This window comes from Vicugna pacos, chromosome 18, assembly GCF_048564905.1.
Source record: "Vicugna pacos chromosome 18, VicPac4, whole genome shotgun sequence".
In the NCBI taxonomy this organism is placed as follows: domain Eukaryota; kingdom Metazoa; phylum Chordata; class Mammalia; order Artiodactyla; family Camelidae; genus Vicugna; species Vicugna pacos.
Window position 1 is genome coordinate 31,601,172 of NC_133004.1, and position 18,180 is coordinate 31,619,351.

Below are 18,180 nucleotides of genomic sequence, written 5' to 3' on the forward strand. Positions count from 1 at the left end.
AAATGGTTTCACTGGAGAATTTTATCAAATATTTAAAGAAAAAGTATAAGAGATTCTACACAATCTCTTCCAGAAAATATAAGAGAAGGCACTTCCAGTTCATTTTATAAAGCTATTATTTCACCGACACCAATATCATACAAAGAGAGTACAAGAAAAAGAGCACTACAGATCGATATTCCTCATGAAAAGAGAGAAAAAATCCTTAGTAAAATATTAGCAAATAGAATTCAACAATACAGAATTCAGCAATATATAAAAAGGGCACATCTTGACCAAGTATAGTTTATTCCAGGTATGCAGGGCATATTCAACATCTGAAAATCAGTCAACATAATTCATATTAACAGGCTAACAGAGAAATCACATGGCCATATCAAATGATAAAGAAAAAGGATTTGACAAAATCCAACACTCATTCATGATTTGTTTAAAAAAAATTCTCATAAAACTAGAAATAAAGAGGAATTTCCTTAACTTGATAAAGAGCATCTACAAAAAAAATTATAGCTAACACTATATTTAATGATGTATAAGGTCTGGAAAACGTCAAGGATGTACACTTTCACCACTCTTACTCAACATAGTGCTAAAATTCCTAGCAAGTGCAGTTAGGCAAGAAAAGGAAATAAAATGCATTTAGATCAGAAAGAAGAAATAAAACAGCTCCTATTTGCAGATGACATGATTGTCCACATGGAAAATACCAAGAAATCTTAAAAAAAAAAAAAGGAAAAAGAAAAAAATCCTAAACCAATAGGTAAGGTTAGCTAGTTTGCAGGACACAAGATAAACATACAAAAATCTATCGCACTTCTGTACACTAATAATGAACATACAGACACTGAAATTAAAAAATACATTACCATTTACAATTGCCTCTCCCCCCAAAATGAAATACTTAAATCTTATAAAATACATATAGGACTTTTATGCTGAAAACAACAAAATGCTGATGAAAGAAATCGAAGATATAAATAAATGGAGAGAAATACCATTTTCATGAATTGGAAGAACTCAATGTAGAAGAAATGATATCAAAATCTCAGAAGAAGTTTTTTGGAGATGTAGACAAGATTAGGCTAAAATTGAAATGGAAGAACAAAGGAAATAGAATAGCTCAAACAATTTTGAAAAATAAGAATGAAGTGGGAGGAATAAGTCTACCTAATCTCATGCTTTATTATATAGGGAGAGTAGTCAAGATCCTGTGATATTAATAGAGGAAAGATAACAGAATCTGTAAGAAGAAAAAAGTGACAAATTGAACTTCATAAAAATTAAAAATTTTTCCTCTGTGAAAGATTCTGTTAAACAATGAAAAGGTAAGCTACAAATTGGGAGAAAACTTCTGCAAACCACATATGCAACAGAGGACTAGTATCTGAAATATATAAAAGATTATCAAACCCAATAATAAAAAAATAAATAATCCAATTAGGAAAAGGGTAAAAGACATAAACAGAAATTCTACCAGAGAGGATGTACAGATGGCAAATAAACCATGAAAAGATGTTTCAACATCATTGGCCATTAGAGAAATGCATATTAAAATCAGAAGACTACATACCTGTCTGATTGGCTAAAATAGAAATTAGTGACAAAACCAAATACTGGCAAGGATGTGGAGAATTTGGACCAATCATACATTGTGGGTGGAAACAAAATGGTACAGCCACCCTGAAAAAGTTTGATAGTTATTTATAAAAATAAACATGCGACTACCAGATGACCCAGCAGTTGTACTCCTGGGCATTTATCCTAGAAAACTGAAAATGTGTGGTCTCATGAAACTCTGTACACAAATGTTCAGAGCAGCTTTGTTCATAGTAGTGAAACAGTCCAGATGTCCTTCAACCAGTAAATGCATAAACAAACTGTGGTACATCCATACAGTGGAATACTACTCGGCAACAAAAAGGAATAAACTATTGATACATGTAACAATTCAGGTGGAATCTTGAGTATTACGTTGAGTGAAAAAAAAAGCTCAAAAGGTTACATACTGTGTGGTTCCATTTATATAACATTCTTGAAATGATAAAATTATAGAAACAAAGAACAGATTAGTGGTAGCCAGCAAAAGAGCAATACAAGAGATCCTCGTGGTAACTGAAATGTTCTATATCTGGACCAAATTAGTGCCAGTGCTCCAGTTGTGATTTGTACTGTGGTTAAGGAAGTTATTGCCACTGGGGGAACCTGGGCCCTCTGTATTATTTCTCATACTTGTGTGTGAATCTACAATTATCTCCAAATGAAAGGTTAATTTAACTTTTTTAATCACAGGAAACAAAAACCCTCTAAACTCCCCTACCTCACCCAAGGTCTGGCCCTGGCATGAACTTTACTAGACTCAGTTTAAGATCTCTTTCTCATAATTTTGGCAAATTGGCCATTAGAAGGATGGCTGATTTTTGGTAAACTGTTTTTGATGACTTGGCTTTGAATGAACTGAACTATACTCCAGTTACTCAGGGGTAGGAGGAAAGGGGCTGGGGATATAAATTAGGACTGGATAATACCAGGCTTCAGAAGCCATTTAGAGGAATCTGGACACTGTCCTCGGGACAATGAGGCATGTATTAGTCAGCTCAAGCGGGCTTAAACAACAGAAATTTATGTTCTCGAGGCTTGAAGTCTGAAATCAAGGTGTCAGCAGAGTTGGTTTCTTCGGAGTCCTCTCTCTTTGGCTCGTAAATGGCTGTCTTCTCCTTGTGTTCTCACATGGTCCTTCCTCTGTGTGTGTCTGTGTCCTAATCTCTTCTGATTAGAGATACCAGTCATATCGGATCAGGGCCCCCTTCCAGTGACCTCATTTTAACTTTCCCCCTTCAAAGAGGGTATTCCCCAGTACAGTCCCATTCTGAGCTACTGGGGATTAGAAACTCAGCTTATGCATTCGGGAGAAAGGAATGTAATTCAGCCCACAACCAGGAGTTATTGAACGGCTAAAACACAGGGTTGGTGAGGTGGTTCACACTGTGTTATTTGTGCTGCCCTCTGGCTTCAGTGTGGAAAACGGATAGAACAAGAGGAAGACAGGAAGTCTGGTCAGGCAGCTGTCACCACCATCAAGGTAAAAGAAGACAAGGGTGTTCACTTAGGTAGAAGCACTGGACATGGGGAGAAGTTTACAAATCCAAGGTGCCTTAGTTAGGGCTCCCCTAAAAGCAGACTACAGACAAGGAGCTGGATGCAGGCAGGTTATTTGGGAGGTGAACTCAGGAAGTACCATGAGGAAGAAGGGAGAGTGAGGCAAGAAAGGGAGATGGACTTATAAAGGGTACGTACGCCAAGAGCAAATTACCCCATTGGGCACCTGGAGCTCAGTCCCACTGGGGACCATCTGAAGAATCAAGTAGAGCTGACAGAGGAGTCAGAATTGGCCCAGTGGAGGACAGGGAACCTGAGGAATTTATCCATTAACTCTCATCTCCCATTGACTAGAAGTGACCCCCAGAGGTCTTGATTCCCCAACACATCTAAGTAGTATGTACACACAGCCTAGTGACCTGTGGAGGCTTTAGAGAACTTCCTGTGACAAGGGAAATGTTTTACATTTGTGCTGTCCAATATGGTAGCCACTGGCCAGACACCTGTGGCCACTCAGCACTTGAAGTGTGGCCGGTGTGACTGAGGAACTGAACATTGAATTCTACTTAATTTCAATGAGCTTAAATTTACATATTCATATATGGGAGTGGCTGCCATACTGCATAGCACAGCTCTGGAGAATGCAAAGCAGAGACCTCACAGAACAATTAGGATACAGGGTGCTGGCCAGAGCAGGGAGCTGTCCACCACAGCAGTTCTGAATCAGGTGGGCTGTATGCGTCTGACAAAGAGAAGGAAAATCAACAGGACTTGGAATTTAATGGCATATGGAGTGGGGAGCGGTGCTGGTGGCTCCAAGTAGGGTGTGCTACAGTTGGCCAAAGGTTGTGCAGGTGATGTTTCCAGGGGCTCAGCTAACCGGTACCATGGGCACACTTTGGGGATCGATAAATGGTCCTCTCACTGCTCTTCCAACCAAGACTAAGCCTCCATTACAAGTGGCAGAGCAGTGGTCAAGGAGGCAGTTTAAGGGGAGAAATATTACTGTATTTTGGGTCTCTCGTTGATATTTTGTGGTGTTCTAAAAATGAACATAATTAAAAGCAGCATTTCTTTCAGAAAAGCAAAACAAGGTCCCCACCTAAAGAAAGTGATTCGGTTAGAACCGTGTTGGTAATAGACTTGGCAGGGCTCTTGCAGTGCCTACGTGCCAACACATTATAATTTTGTCTTGATAGTTAGACATACTCTGTTGTTATTCAATCTGACTCCTCTGAAACTGTTGCCAATAGTCCAATTAAATAGTTAGCTAAATATATTAGTGCACATTGCTGTGGATTTGGCCCTAATGAGGTTTACAGGAAATGCGTTTCCCAGACCGCAAGAGCTCCAAAGGTGGGAATTGCTGGTGGCTTGGCCCTCCTTGGCCACAGCCACTGGCCCCGGGCCATCCATCCCTGAGAAAGAGCCTAGAGCAAGGACTTGGGGGCTGCCTCAGTTTCCCCAACAGGAATCACTGGTCTTGAGTCTGCTCCAGCTGCCATAACAAAAAAACATGGACTGGGACTGGGTGGCTGGAACACAGAAATGCATTTTCTCACAGTCCTGGAGGCCAGAAGTTCAAGATCAAGGTGTCAGAAAACTTGGTTTTCAGTGAGAGCTCTCTTCCTGGCTTGTAGATGGCTGCCTTCTTCCCATTCCTCACATGGCCTCTTACGGCACACAGAGAAAGGGAGGCGGAGTTCTGATGCCTCTTCCTCTTCATATAAGGACATCAGTCCTATGGGATTAGGGCCCCACCCTATGACCTCATTTAATTGAGTTATCTCCATCAGGACTGTATCTTCAAACATAGTCACATTGGGCATTAGGGATTCAACGTATGAATTGAGTGGGGAGGCCACAATTCAGCTCATAACAGGGTGGTTGAAGACAAATGGTTCAGAGATGCCTCCAGTTAGAACAAGCAAAAAGCAAACAGGCTCTCGGTCACCTCTCCTTAGAAGGATGCATCCCAACAGGACTGGCCCCGGGTAGGTCTGGCAGTTAGAAACATCCCATGCTCACATAACCAGTGTTTACTTAGCACCTACTGTATGCCAGACATTGAGTTGGTGCTGCAGCTACACTGATAAGCAAGAAGTGTTTCCTGCTCTTGGAATTTAGAGAAATTCCAATTCTGTAAGAGAAAGTGCAGGACACCATAAGAATACATCAGAGCACCCTAGTCCTGACCTGGAGGGTTCTAGCAGGCTTCTCCAAGGAAGCAACATTTAAGCTGAGACCCAGTAAATAATTACGGACCATTTTTCCAGGTGAAGAAAGTGGGGATGGCAGTGGAGGGGTGTCCCAGGCAGTGGGGATAAAGCCTATGTAAAGACCTGGAGGTAAGAGAGTATGGCTCATCGGAAGAACAGAAAGGTCAGTGTGTCTAGAGCAAGCTCCTTCCTCCCCAGCCCACAAGAGCACCAGGGCACCCACCCTCATGGGTCGGATGCTGGATGTTGCTAAGTTATTCACTGGCCAAGGTTCAGGTTTTACTTGCCAAAATTCTCTCTTGTCTTGAGAGGCAAAGACAACAAAGGTGATCGGTGTCCTCTCACATCAAGGAGGTTGGTGGAGTCTTTCCAGACATGCTTTTGCTAGTCTGAACCTGGGGTGGTGGCTTCTTGAGACCTATAGTGACTCCAAAAGGTGACTGGCTTTGACAAAGCCAGGTAAGAGGCAGCACTTTGATCTGCCCACATCTTCAGTGGCATCCCAGATCTCCAGGATACAGCCCCCAAGTCAGGAAGTCCCTATCTAGTACAGTGGATGAAAAATTGGGGCACAAGAGTCAGAAAGACCAGAATTGGAGTCCTATCTCTGCCTCTTCTGGCAGTGCGACCTTGGGAAAGTTGCTCAGCTCTCTGAGTCTCAGTTTCCCCATCTGCAAAATGGGGATTTATTCCACAAACGTTGATTGGCTGCCTACTGTGTGACAGATACGGTGCTGGGTGCCTGGGACACAGTTGGTAAACCCAACAGTCACAGGTTGCTCTCAGTCAAGCAGGGAAGACAGACAATCAACACACAGATATTGATAACATGTGATCAGAACAATAATGGAAACACCCAGGGCGACAGGATGGAGAGAACCAGATGTGGGAGGGTCCATTTATACAGGGTGTCAGGGAAGGCTTCTCTGAGGAGGTGACATTTGAGCCAAGATCAGCAGATAAATAAAAGTGCCTAACTCCCAGAGTGTGTGTGAGAACTAAATGAAGCGCCAAGCATGGTAGCACATAGGCAGAGCTCAAAAAAGTACTGGTTTTATCCTCAGTCACTAAAACATAAGCTTCTTTGTAGTTAGGAGCAGGTCTGTGCTGTTTGCCAGAATTGCGCCTGGCATATGCAGAACTGACTCAATTAACACGTTTTCTTTTTTCTTATGCTATTGTGTTGCTGGTAAAGTTTTTATCTCTCCTTCATTTCTGAAGGACATTTGTCAAGGATTCTACCTAGAGCTAACAATAATGTCTTGTGCACTTAAAATTTGTTAAGAGGAGAGTTCTCACGTTAAGTGTTCTTATCACAATAAAATAAAATTAAAGAGAGTTTACCAAATTAATACATTTACAATAGCAATGGTACTGGTGGTAGCAATAAGAAGAATAATTGCAAGTAGTCACAGTAATACTGCGGTGGTACTGCTGACCCTCTCAACGGGGGCGCCATGTTGCGATGGAGAGAATGTGAGATTTGGAGTCAGGTGGAGCCACACTCAGATCCTGGCCCAGCCACATGGTTGCCTTGAAACAACTGAAACTCATTTCCCTAAGCCCCAGTTTCCTCAGCTGCAGGGACTGGGGAGTTGTATGTATAGTGAGTCAGACAGAGTCGGCCCACAATACATGGTGATTATCCAGATGCCAAGCACGCCCTCCCAGGTGACTGAGCTCCAGGCATCTGACACTAAACCACCATCTCTAGGGGGAGACTGGGAAGCCACCTGGGCCTGCATGGGTCAGGGCTCACAGCTGTCAACAGCTCATGCTCACCAGGCAGCCACTGGTTATCTGGGTCAGGGCAGCTCAGTTCGCTCAACACTGTCAGACTTATCTGGTCTGGGAACCAGACTCCTCGGAAAACTGCTAGATTGAACTAAAGTAAGTAGAAATTTTCGACTGAAATTCCAGTGGGCAGAGAAATGGTTTTTGGCATGTTTAACTGGCAAAAAAAAATGCATATCTATCCATCAACAAGAAAAAGCAGGACAGCCCAAATGCAAAATGGACAAAGTATATAAACAGGCAACTCAGATCCAACAAAGAGTAAGGACCAGCTAACATAGGGAAAGATCCTCGAACCAGCAAGGTACTACAGAAACTGAAGAGAAACCCTTTCATACCTATCAAATGGACAAAAAATTTAGATCACAAGTGTCCAGGGCTGGTGAGAGTGTGAGAAATGGGCACTTTCATGCACTGTTGCTAGAAATGAAAAATGGTAGCTTTGGGGAGAGCAATCTGACAGTGTCTGTTAAAATCTGAAGTGAGGAGATTATTTCAGCAACTGCTAAGTGAGTGTCCTAGAGAAGTACTCATATATGGGCCCAAGGAGGCGTAAAATAGGGATGGTCCCTGCAAGCACCACCATTTGTAAGAGTGAAAAGTTGGAAATGACCTAAATGTCTATAGATACGGGAATGACCAAATTAAAATAATACAACCATATTGTGGAATACTATGGAGCAGATAAAAAGAATGAGATAAATCCAGACAAATGACCACAGACAGACAATGTCCAGGACATAGTAAGTGAAATGAGAGTGGAATAGAATAATGTGTACAGTATGATCCCACCTGTATTGGAACAAACAGAAGAAAACAATGAATTCCTATAGGAATGTGTGTGTATGTGTTTGTGTCCATGTGCACATGGATGTGTGAATGTGCATGTGTGTGTGCACAAATACACAGAAAAAGGTTGAAAGAAAGCACAGTTAAATGATAACAGTTGTTACTTCTGGGGAGAAGGGGGGCTTTCTCCCCCCCTTTCTGGGGGATTGGGGGGGCTTCATGTGGAACTTTAATATTAGCCATATTTGAAATTTTTTTCAAGAATGTATGCATGTAACAGAAAATATTTACAGCATATAAAACAAATCAGCAAAAGATTGTTCTTCAAATTATATTAAAAATCACTATAAATCATTAAGAAAAAGACAAAACCCACTGAAAAAATGGAAAAAAGGACATGAACAGGAATTTCCCAGAAGAGGAAATTCAAACAACTAATAATATTTAAATAAACAAATAAATAAACAAACAAACCAAACCCAAACAAACACACAGATACAGAGAACGGAGTAGTGGTTACCAGAAGAGAATGGGGAGGGGTAAGTAAGATGAAATGGGTGAAGGGAATCAACTATACGATGACAGATGGAAACAAAACTTTGGCAGTGAACACACTCTAGCGTATACAGAAGCAGAAATATAACGTCGTACACGTGAAACTTACATAATGTTACAAACTACCTCAGTAGTTAAGTAATTAATAATTTAGAAGATGCAAATCATAAAGGTGCAAAATAAAACCACAACGAAATATCAATTTCCACCAACAGATGGGCAAAATTGTTGAAGTAAACGTTAGCAAATCTTGGTGGGTGTACATTGGTAGAACCACGTTTGAAAACAGGTTGGATTTACCTCTCAAGTTTTGGATAAGAAAACCCCATGACCCAGCACATACACAGATAAACCCTTGGACAAGTGTGCCAGGAGACATAAACAAGAATGCCCATGGTCCCCCCAAACTGGAAACAAGTCATGTGTCCCTCACCAACAGAATGGATTAGTAATCTGCAGTCATCCACGCAACAGTACAGTGGACGGCAGTAAAAATGAATAAAATATTAGCACAAAATTCAAGAGGGTGCTAACTTTTGGAAAAGGGGGGAAACTGCCATTGGGCAGGAGCATCTACGAAGTTCTGAGGTACTAATAAATGCTCTATTCCTCAACCCGGCTGTTTATTTTATGGTTAATTCTTTTTGAACTCTGTGTGTGCTTTATACATTACTTTAACTTGTGTAATTGAAAACAAGGAAAAGTCAGGAAGGAAAGAAGGAGAAGACAGACTCTTCAGCTGGGTACCACCATCTTCTTCCCTCCACCTAGGAGAGACCACGGACTTTTCTTACTTCTGGATCCACAGAGAGAAGTGCTCGGGTTGACTGAACCCCCCGCAAGAGCCAGCATCATGCTGGCAGCAGGAACAAGCACAGGACAGGCCGGCGGGGAGCCCTGAGGACCGTCTGAACCCTCTGGTCTCCTTCTCTTCGAAAACCTTAGCCATTGTGGGTTTAGAGTAAAGAAAGAAGCCCGCTCTCTTACCCAAGTCATTGCTCTAGAAGGCCTTCAAACGCATCTGGTCCAACCTCTTTGCCTCACCAAGACCTGAGAGAGGGTGTCACCAAATCAACACAGCTGTTCAGTCTAGACCAATGGTTCTCCACCTCCCTTCCTGCCACGGGGCACATGACATCCACAGGAGTGTCTTGTCAGGGAAATAACCAGCCTATGATGAAAGCACAGACAAGACGGACTCTGGGTTATGCACAATCCTCCCAAGAAACCTTAGTCAGGAATGGGTCCGTGTCTCCTGCTGGACTCCATCTTGTCCATAGAACCTGGCACAGCTCCTGACATAGAGCTGAAGCTCAATAAATATTTGTCGGATTAATTTTTATGCCATCTAACTTATTTCAACTAAACTCTCTGCACCTTTAAACAGAAGAAGAAAAAGGAATGCTTAAATCCATGGGGGGGGGTGTGGAAAATATACCAGAGTTCTGGAAAGTGCTGGTGCTGTGGATGAAGCGGGAAAGCAGAACTGAGGGGCAGCCACGGCCCATCTGGAAGGTACTCACATTTGGAAAGTCACTCTTTTGGCATCTCTGCTCTTCCTTACACAGCTGCAGTGAGCTCCTCTCTCTCCCATCTGGCTGCCTCTGTGACTCAGGTACCCAATATGGCTGCTCCAACCTCAAGCCCACTTGGCATTTAAGTTCAACTGCCACCACCAATTGGGAATTTCCCGCCGAGTCTTAGTTCAAATTCCAGGAGAGAATCTGATTGGCCAAGCCCATTCAGGCCACACAAGTGATAGGTGGTGGTTCAACCTATCGATTGGCTGTCCTTGGGTCACATGGCTGTTGTTGGTCCAATCAGCAGTGACTGAGAAGAAAAGGGGTGGAGTCACCTATTACAGATGATGGCAGTTTAAGGTAGCCAGGGCTGTGAGGAGGGAAGTTTCTTGCAGAATCAGGGTGAATGCAGGAGAAAATTAGCTTCTCTAGTCTTTTTAACCTGGGGTTCTTGAGGACAGAAATGTTACCCTTCAGGGAACCTACCTCCTGGGATCTAAGCAAGAGGGTTAGGGATGTGGTGGCTGGCAAGAGTGTCTTTTAGAATACTTATCTCAAGCTGGAAAGATGACTATGACAAGAATTAAGAGCACAGGCTGCAGAGTTAGCCAGTCAGCAATCTAATCCTGGATCTGCTGCTTACTGGCTGTGTGTCCTTGAGCAAGTTACTAAATGTCTCTGAGCCTTTGTTTTCTCAGCTGCATAAATACTAGAACCTACTTCACAGAGTTATGAGGATTAAGCATGATGGTACATGATGCAAAGTGTTAGCACGGTACCTAGAACAAAGTATATGCTCAATAAATGTCAGTTTGTTCTTCTGAACGGTGAGCCCACATCCATGGTCACCTGGCCACATCATTTGAGCACCTAGATGCAGGTGTGCTTGAAGTCATTACCCTGGACCTTGAGGATAAATAAGCCAATAAACTCCTTTCTGTTTGCACAATCCTGTTTTAACTGGTTCTATATCACTTACAGCCAAAAAAATGTCCTGAAAAAAACACTAAAAATTTATTCTCACTCATTTGCTTTCAGATCAGCTTCCTTGCACAGAGGAAGAAAGCAGTGGATTCACAACCAGTCACTGGGCATTGGACATAACCCAGAGGTTCTCTTAACCATGCTTCTGATCACAGGCTAGGTATGCCTGTAAGGAGCTTCTCCTGTGGATGTCATCTGCCCTGTGGGTCATGGAGGGGGCCAGGGAGGTTGAGGACCATTGGTTTAGCCTGAACAGCTATGCTGATGACACATGGAGGTCCACCAACCCAAACCTGCCCCCGTCAGCCAGGTCACAGCCCAGCCTCTGAGGGTATTGTGAAGTACAGGGATCTCCACGCACCCCATACGCACACACAAGCATGTGCATTCCCTGGGCATTTCTGACTGCACCAGAGGGCAAAGACTGAGGTCCTGGATCAGGCTGCCTGGACTCCCTGGGATAAGGAGCACTTCATTCTTCCAAAGATTCATTCTGTCATTCAGTTAATTACCCATTCTTCTTCCAAATGCGCACTTCCTCCATGCCAGGCTCTGTGCTGGGCATGAGGGGCACAGAATGAATGACTATCATCTGCTGGAACGAGAGCTCCCAGCCCAGAAGGGCTCTCAGCCATGGACGTGAGCAGTACTGTAAGATGTGGTAGGTGTCAGAGGAGGACAGACACAGCCTACATTTTCAGAAGCAAATGCCAGGACTCACAGTCTCACAAATACAGCCTCACTCATGGGGATGTGATCAGTGATGTGGAGACTCAGGAATTGGGTATGACCAGCGATGAGAGTGGTTACACACAACATGGCTGGAAATTAAGATGTGGTCAGGGATGGGAATGTGGTCAACAGGAAAGTACCCAGGACTGTTTGGAGATGTTCGGTTTCTCTGCCTTATGTTATGTGGTGGGGTTGCACTTCCTTTGACATTAGCTGTGGCTGCATGACTTGCTTTGGCCATGATATGTGAGCAGAAGGGATATATGTCTCTTCTGAATGGGCAACTCAGGACGCCCCAGATGGTGGAGGCTCTGTCCATCAGGGTCCTCAAGTGAGGAGAAACCCATGAGGGACACAAAGCAAGAGGGAGAAAGAAACCTTTTATGGTTCCAGGCCACTGAGACCGAGATAACAGGAGATGCTTGTTACTGCAGCAGTACACGGTCTGCCCTGACTGATGTGGTCAGGGAGGGGATGAGAGCAGGACAGCACTGAGCAGGGATCCAGGAGGACTGGATTAGTAGGTCCTGCCTCTCTCTTTTCACTCTCCCGAGTCTGGCCCCAAAGATAGTGTTGTTCTCTGAGTACAGCCAGCTGTCTTCATCTTCATTCCAGAAATTTCACTCGATTTCCCTGGACAGGACCTGGGGAGCTCTCGCTCTTTCTCTTTATTACATTCGGAGGATTCGTCATCCCCTCTGTGGAGCCTGCGTTTATCCTGAACTCTATCAGCTCCACTGGGCAGCCATAAACAGGAGCTGTTGGAAAGAGAATCTGCCGAAAACAAAGTCAAAGCCAGGTTCCTCGGGCACAGAAGGGGCCTCTGAGATTGCAGCCTGCAGGATGATGCCAGCTCCCCCAATTCTAGCAGACTCTGCAGGGGGTCCAGCCCCCCAAAGGCAGCTAATGGTGGTAGCAAACTCTGCCTCCTGGGATCCACAGGGACCATATTTCAACAAAGCTAAGATGCCATTGATTGCACGGTGCATCTTTATGTACCACTAAGAAAGAAAAAACACTGCCAATTAAACCAAGACACGATGCTTTATTATCACTTAGAATTTTTATTTTATATGTATTGAAAGGGCTCTCTTAGACTTATTTAAACGTAGATTTTTATCATATATCACTATTGTGCCTGTGTAAAATGGAAAATATCAGCAAAATAAATTGGTCAAGTTATCCTTCAACATCTTTGCATTCAGAATTTGACTTCTGGGAGCCTCTTTTCAACTCAGAGTCATTGATGTTTGTGTTTTTCACACACTGTCATCCTCTGAAGCATCAAGGGCATAGGAAATACGACAATTTCTTAAAAGAGTGATCCACCAGTGTCCCTGAGATTTTATTTCAAGTAGACACTCATTCTGCAAGCTCGGATGCTGGCACTTTGTTTAAAGTCTTGCCCAAAGGTTTCAGGCAATGACAACAGTGTCACACTGCCACCAGGCCAACAATTGTGAAATGCCCTCGATTATAAGATGAAACCTGGTTTCATGGAGGGAAGGAAATGTGTATCTTTGAGTCAGTGGAACTTGCAACTGCCTTCTCTGATTTTGCTTCTAATGTAATAGGTATAGAGTTTTTGGTCAGAGAGATATGGGTTCAAATCCCAGCCACTCCACTTCTTAGCTGTGTGACATACAGGCACACCTCATTTTATTGTGCTTCGAAGATACTGTGCTTTTTTACAAACTGAAGGTTTGTGGCAACCCTGAGCAAGTCTAACAGCACCATTTTTCCAACAGCGTTTGCTCGTTGCATGTCTGTCACATTTTGGTAATTCTCCTGCTATTTCAAAATTTTCATTATTATTATATGTTATGAAGATCTGTTACCAGTGATCTTTGATGTTACTACTACAATTCCCTGAAGGCTCAGATGATTGGCTAGCATTTTTTTAAGCAGTACAGTATTTTTAACTAAAATATGTACCTTTTTTAGACATAATGCTTTTGCACACTTAGTAGACTACAGTAGAGTATAAACATAACTTCTGCATCCACTGGGAAACAAAAAATTTGTGTGACTTGCTTTATTGCAATATCCACTTTATTGTGGTGGTCTGGAACCAAACCTGCAATATCTTTGAGGTCTTCCTATGTTAATCAGGGTAGGCTGGGATCTGCTGCAGTAACAAACAATCCCAAAATCTCAGTGTCTTAACAGGATTAAAGTTTGTGTTCATGCAAATCTACTCAAGGTCAGGGCAACTGTCCTCCATGCGCTAGTTTCCTAAAACAGGGGAGTCCACCGTCGGGGGTGGGGGATGGGAAAGGAGAGACTCCATAATTACAGAAGGGCTTTTCCCTGCTTCAGCAAGGAAGTGACACTCATCACTTCCACCCACATCTCAATGGCCAGAACTAGTCACATGGCCCTGCCTGATGTAAAATGTTTTTGTCCCTGTTGGCACAAAGGAGAAAAGACCAATATATATTCATGCTGATAGTAAAGTCGAGCACAGTGATGCTGGGCAATTTACTAAGCCTCTCTGAGCCTTTGTTTCTTGTCAAAAGGAGGGTTATGAATGTGCCTATCCCTTTGGGCTGTGTGAAGGGTGATGCATGGGACATGTACTGCATCATGCCTGATACAGGGTAAGCACTCAGTGAATACCAGCTGCAATGTTATCATGACCTCCTAAAGTCAACAGAACACCCTTCCCACCTGGAAACAACTGTGCTTTCCCCCACATCACTCCCGAGGCATCTCCTCTCTCAGGTGACACAGTGCCAGCCCCACCCTTCTCCAGCTCCTTCTCATGATTTTCTCCCCAGAAGAGGCCCTCACAATCACTAATCACTCCTTCTCTGTGTCTCCAGTATCTGACAGCCCTCAGTCCTGCCTGGTGCCTCCACTTGCTGTGGGACCCTTGCCAAGTATACAGCCATCTCTGGACCTTCTTCATCCATAAAATAAAGAGTGGTAGCACAGCTCCCTACCTCAAATGCACCTGAGGCCCAGGGAAGGGGACATCCACCCAGGTGCTAAGGTGTTTCCAGGCACCAGGTGTGGGGGGTGGGGGGATGTGTGTGCAAAGGCCTAGAGGTGTGAATGTGCTCATTCCTTGAAGAAAAAGGGAACATGGGAGGGGGTCTGGAGTCTCTGGGACACTCGGTAAATGGGGTGAGGAGAGACAGGCAAGTGGGATGAGGGCAAGTTAAGTCCCCGCCCCAGCCCCAGCTCCCCCAGCTTCTCCTGACACAGAGCCTGGCAATAATTGGCATCAGTCAAAAAGTATTCCTAGCAGGTCACCACCCCAGCTGACCATTAGAATCGCCTACAGAGCTATCAAAAATTACCAGTGCCTGGGCCCCACCAACATCTCTAGAGAAGCTCAGGTAATTGGTTCAAAAGGTCCCCCAGGTGATTGTACTGAGCAGGTGGAGTGAAGATTGAGGGAGTGGGAGGGGCCTCTGGGAGCATCGGAGCTCAGTCGGTGCCAAGCCTTGTGCAAGATTCCTCTGTGGATCGTCACTCCATCCTCACTGCAGCCCCGTGACGCTGGTCCTGGTGTCTGCATTGCACAGATGTGGAAGGGACATTGCAGAAAATTTAACAACTTGCCCAGAAACTTTGGGCTAGCAGTTGAATTTGTAGTCCAACTCCAGAATCCAGAAAGAAGGAAGGGAGTGAGAAAGATGAGAAGGGAGGAAGCTGGAGAGATGGAAGAATGGAGGAATGGATGGAGAGAAGAATGAATGGGGGTGGGTGGGTGGACGGTGAAAGAACGAGAGGGAAGGAGGAAGAGGGGAATGAAGGAAGAAGGGAGGAAGGGAAGAAAAGAAGGCCAAGAACAGGGAGAGACGAGGGGGGGAAGTAGTATGCAGGGGTTGAAGGAATGAAGGAAGGACGGGGCAATGAGTAAAGTGCAGTCCGCACTCCTATATCGGTGGGTTCTGCATTCCCAGATTCTACCAAACACGGATCAAATTTTGGTTGAGCCAGCGGATACCGAGGGACGGCTATAGTACCTCACTGTTACAAGGGACTTGAGCATACTCAGATATTGGTATTGGGTGAGGGGAGGGGGTTGGTTTCGGGGAGGGCGATCCTGGGACCAATCTCCTGCGGATACCAAAGGCGGATTATATGGGAGAGATAAAGGGACGAACAGGCTGTGCGATGCTGCCTTGGGCCAGCTTTGGTTCTAAGGTACCAGAAGCCTCCGGATCAGAATGCCGCGAGAAGTGAGTCCCAGGGCAACGACTTCCAGCTCCTGCAGCTGGAGCCCAGTTGGGGTCGCCGCCCCAGCACCGACTTTCTGCATCCCATCGCCCTGGCCTGGACGTGGTCGGCATACGCGACGCCAGGCGGGCGGCCGCGCATCCACAGGGCCCTGCTGCACCCTAGCGGCGGCGCGCGGCACTGCAGCAGGGGCGGCGGCTGGACCCGCCGCGGGCCACCCGCCGCGGGCCACCCTCCCTGGGGACCCTCCGCGCTGCCCGCGTTCCCTAGCAACCGGCCCTAAATGCTACGTCCCTCGCTCCGGCGCGCTGCCGCCAGCTGCAAACTTAAACATCTCCAGGCCTGGAAGCTGCTGGAGGGAAGAGAGACGCGTCTCCCGTAGCTTTTTCTTGAAAAGGTTTTCTCTTCTCTCCTCCGTGAAAAAGGATAACGAGGTGGGGGTGGGAAAAGGAAATGGTTTAAGTTAATTTAAACTGTGTCTGCCGCAGGCAACAATCCAGGAAAGGTTTTTCCCTTTTTTTTTTTTTTTTTTTTTTTTTTTTTTTGAGTCACGTTTGAAGCATTGAGGGAAGCTCTTTGCTGCAGCCCAGTGGCCACTGCTAGACCTTGGAAAGCCTTGGCAGAGAACCTGCTTACTTAGAGAGGGTCCGAGGGACGAACAGCACCGAAGCTTGGCGGTGGCCAGGGCGAGGGAATGGCCAGCACTGGCCCAGGACCTTTGAAAGGGCGTGACTTCTGTTGACTGAGGGCTTCCTCTTTGCCAGGCATTTTTCATGTGGGGTTATTTTAAACGCAGGGAGCCAGGAGGTTGATAATATTTATTCCCACTTCGCAGCTAGGAAACTGAGGCCCAGAAGAGTTAAGGGCACATAGCCAGTTAGTGGCAACGTCTGGGTTTTAAGCCGTGAAGTCCCACATAACTGCTAAAAGTGGAAACTATCACCCTTGACACCAGACAATAAAGACACCAAGACCTCCAGAGGTTTATTTAAGGCCACTTGTGTACAGTCTGCTGCCCAGACCCTCCCTCTCACCCTTACACCTGAAATTCCCCCTTAAATTCCAGGAGCTGAACTCCAACAGCCTGCAGGGCTGGTAGGGGAATGTTGGGAGCCAGCATCCAAGGTGGCCCGCGGCTGCAGTTCCTGCCCGGGTCCCTGATGACACAGATTGTGTGCAGCAGGTAGGAGCGCTCAGGAGCTGAGCCACAAATTCCTCCCCACTTCCCCACCCCGTGTCCAGAGGCAGAGCACTGACACGTGAGGCTTCCTGTCACTCAACAACTCATTCAATCAACCAGTAATTCCTGAGCATCTGCCAACGCCAGGCACTGCACTGGACAGGGAGCAGGCAGCAGCGGACTGGGCACTTCGTGATGAAGACAGGCAGGCAAACGAAGTGACCAATGAATGCACAGGATGACTGGGGATACTAAGTGCTGAGAAATGAATGAAACAAGGGATGCACCAGAAAGAGGCTGGAGTGGGGACCACTGCTAACATCACCCTTGTCTGAACCCAGCTGAACACAATGGGACCTACTGGATTCTGAGGTGCATATGGCTGCACCTGTCCCCCATCAAGTGTGACAGCTTGAAGGCACAGCCAGTCCTCCCATCCCGATACGCCCCCACCCCAGGGCCCTGGTGCTGAGGAGCATCTCAGGGAAGGGAGCAGAGCTGATATGGTACTTGCTGTGTGAGGGAGCCCAGGGGCAGCTGAGGAGCCTACCTCATGGCACTGAACTTGATACTGGTTTCAGGAAGGGAGATCCCAGTGACAAAGTGCTCCAAGCCTTTGCTCTGCTCTGTCATTTGCACTTCTCCCCATGAATCCTTGCAACAGCCTTTCAGATAGATATCATTACTAACCCCATTTTACAGATGTGGAAACTGAGGTCACACCTATAGAAGGAGAGCCAAGACTGAAATGAATACAGCCCAGTTTCAGCACCATGACTCTAACCACTGCTCCCTACCGTCTGCCACCCAGTGGGCCTCACACTCCGTGGGAAATGCTTTAGGGAAGAGAGAAGGGGTGGGGGTGTTCCCTTGAGCAAGTCACATCCCCTCTCTGAGCCTCTGTGTCCTCAGGTCTGCGAAACAGGGGTGAAGCAGTGAGCCTACCTTGGCTGGGTTGTCCAATTAGGGGATTCAATGAGATAATGCAAGAAACTGTCCAGCAAGAAGCCTGGGATTCAAGAATAGGTTTTGGAACTAAAGAATAAACAAACAAACGAATGAGCTTATAAGTGTTTGTTCCCTTCCTTGTTCCTTAACTAGAATCATAAAAGTAAGTTTC

The 18,180-nt window shown here is 45.4% G+C and overlaps 2 long non-coding RNA genes across 3 annotated transcripts in view; one reads left to right on the forward strand and one right to left on the reverse strand.

The window, feature by feature from the left end:
- LOC140687097 (uncharacterized) overlaps positions 1-10,076 on the reverse strand; it is a 48,884-nt gene extending 38,808 nt beyond the window's left edge. Inside the window, exon 1 of the long non-coding RNA XR_012061192.1 lies at positions 9,977-10,076. This is a non-coding gene — a long non-coding RNA (uncharacterized lncRNA). The remainder of the gene's footprint in view (positions 1-9,976) is intronic.
- Positions 10,077-16,196: 6,120 nt separating this feature from the next.
- Positions 16,197-18,106, forward strand: LOC140686952 (uncharacterized). 2 transcript variants are annotated; one of them, XR_012060957.1, is made up of 3 exons: positions 16,197-16,314; positions 16,947-17,063; positions 17,763-18,106. It is a non-coding gene; the product is annotated as an uncharacterized lncRNA (long non-coding RNA). The 2 variants fall into 2 exon arrangements; XR_012060956.1 differs by having other exon boundaries at positions 16,197-16,277.
- The last annotated feature ends 74 nt before the right edge of the window (positions 18,107-18,180 follow it).